Genomic DNA, 2,830 nt, shown 5'->3' on the forward strand with positions numbered 1-2,830 from the left:
TGACTCCCTCTGCCAATGCACTGATGAAATTAACAGTTGGATTAACAGTTGGATGTGCCAGAACTTTCTTCAGTTAAACAAGGAAAAAACTGAAGTCATTGCATTTGGAAACAAAGATGAAGTTCTTAAGGTGAATGCATACCTTGACTCTAGGGGTCTAACAACTAAAAATCAAGTCAGGAATCTTGGTGTGATTCTGGAGACAGACCCTAGTTTCAGTAGTCATGTCAAAGCAGTAAATAAATCAGCATACTATCATCTCAAAAACATTGCAAGAGTTAGATGTTTTATTTCCAGTTAAGACTTGGAGAAATTTGTTTCATGCCTTTATCACCAGCAGGGTGGACTACTGTAATGGTCTCCTCACCGGCCTTCCCAAGAAGACTATTAGACAGCTGCAGCTCATCCAGAATGCTGCTGCCAGGATTCTGACAAGAACCAGAAAATCTGAGCATATCACACCAGTCCTCAGGTCCTTACACTGGCTTCTAGTTATATTCAGGATTGATTTTAAAGTACTTTTACTCGTTTATAAATCACTCAATGGCCTAGGACCTAAATACATAGCAGATATGCTCACTGAATATAAACCTAACAGACCACTCAGAGCATTAGGATCGAGTCAGATAGAAATACCAAGGGTTCACACAAAACAAGGGGAGTCCGCTTTTACTGTAGCTATTATGCCGCCTGCAGCAGGAACCAGCTTCCAGAAGAGATCAGATGTCCTAAAACATTAGCCACATTTAAATGCAGACTCAAAACTCATCTGTTTAGCTGTGCATTTATTGAATGAGCACTGTGCTACATCCAAACTGATTGCACTGTATTTTATATATAATCATTTCCTATTTTTAACTTTTAAATTAATTTTAGATCAATTTTTAAATCATTTTAAAAGTTTTTAAATTCCTTGTTTTATTGTTGTGATTATTTTTTATGATTATTTTACTTCCTTTTATGTAAAGCACTTTGAATTACAATTGTGTATGAAATGTGCTATATAAATAAACTTGCCTCGCCTTGCCTTAGTTTAAAAAAAAAAAACGTATTTAATCGCCCAAATAATCCACACATAAGTACATAAATGTATAAATAGCTAAACTTTTTGAAGGTTAATGCACACACATCCCTCCCCTTTCATAAGATGCATGATTGTATTTTGACGCATTCACACAAATAGAGCAGACAGGATGCACCCACACATGACACATATACACATAAATAACATCATAATGCATGCTTGCCTTTTTATATTTATATTGAAACCTCTCTGTTACTATGGAGAGCGGTTTGCGTGCCCAGTTTAGAGGGAGGCAGTGTGAAGCTGCAGTCACAGTTCATCAGAATGATGGTGGACAGACTGTCTCCTCACTGACATCCTCTCAAATAAATCCACTGACACTCATCAACTCCAATTATGAGCCACAGAGGCAAGTTTCCTGTGTGACCATCATGTCAGCTTCTGCATGAGGCAACGTCTGAGGACTGAGTGCAGATGCTGGGGTTTAGCAGTGTCCAGGTAGCTTGATGACAGATGTGTTTCCATGAATAAATATGGATGAGTGGACAGACCATAAAATCTGTTAACACTGAAACTGCATTTTTTATGAGCGTGTGTAAAGTGTGTTCTCTGTAACTTCCTGTAATTACTCACTAACGTCCTTTTTTGATGAAGAATTATTTCCAAAGGTACCTTTAATGTGCTTGATCTTATTTCACAGTGGCCAAATGTAGATCACTTTGATACAACTGCTGCCAGTAGTTCGGTTTAAATCAAAGATTTACTTCAATACAAACTAGGCCAAAGAATAAAATATGGGGGAAAACAAGCCATTGAAGCATCTCTTCTTTTACAATTTATATTTTTGTTTAACCGTTTTTTTTTTCATTAAAAACAATATAATTAATTTTTTGATTAAAACGTTTGAAAAATTGTTATTCATATTTTTTTTTTTTCATTTAATGCATTTTTAATATAAGACAGTTGGACATAAATCTTTATATATATCCTTTATAAATCCTATATAAATCCTTTGGACTGTTTTATGGTCTGAGTCCTGATCTTTTCACTTACTATTATGTCAGTTTATACATCCATTTAGCCATTCATGCGGTCTAGAGAAATCAAGTCAATATGAAATTAACATGCTCCAACCTGTTGCTATGGTTACAGTTGCTAATGACTGACAGGATGACCTTTTCTGGTCTGGGTTTATGAGTTACACAAAGACCCAGTATCAACTCTATTAATGTGGCTCATGCTGTGAGAAGCAGCGAGCTGTAATCTGTGATGCTTCATTTCCTGTGCTGCTGCTGCACTGACTGCAGACAGAGGCCCTCCTGGACACACAATCCACTATCTGATGTTCAGACTAATAATATGATTAAACAATACAAATAATACTATGCATTCGTCAAGATAACAGGCCGAGTGTCCATCACCGTTTCTCAAGCTTCGGACCCAGTTATGTAATGACCAGTGTATGAAGTCCTACAGCTTCACAGCCTCACATTGCATGCCTTCAAATCATTGAATGTACAAAATTAAGCTATTTCAGAGAATGGAGCGACTGATGGATCAGCCCGTGTTGTATTTTTGCGGAAATGAAGCTAAATTATGATATTCCCTCCCTTGTTGCTCATTCTTTATTGGCTCAATAAGGAAGATCCGCGCATCCATCCGTCAGTTTACACACTTGCTCTGCCTAGAAAACAGCTACGAACCATCGGAAACGACTCGGAAGGGAGACACTGACTTCTTATCAGCGCGCTTTTAATAGGGACTAATATTGACATGGCGCGCGCTTCGTCTCGCCCTTTCCCTACG

General features: G+C 37.6%; 1 protein-coding gene across 3 annotated transcripts in view; it reads right to left on the reverse strand.

The window, feature by feature from the left end:
• The window catches only part of LOC107659358 (receptor-type tyrosine-protein phosphatase N2-like), a 28,043-nt gene that overhangs the window by 24,614 nt on the left and 599 nt on the right, over nt 1–2,830 (reverse strand). The window lies entirely within an intron of this gene.

The sequence above is a fragment of the Sinocyclocheilus anshuiensis genome, unplaced genomic scaffold (assembly GCF_001515605.1).
Source record: "Sinocyclocheilus anshuiensis isolate Anshui unplaced genomic scaffold, SAMN03320099.WGS_v1.1 scaffold850, whole genome shotgun sequence".
NCBI classification, from domain to species: Eukaryota; Metazoa; Chordata; class Actinopteri; order Cypriniformes; family Cyprinidae; genus Sinocyclocheilus; species Sinocyclocheilus anshuiensis.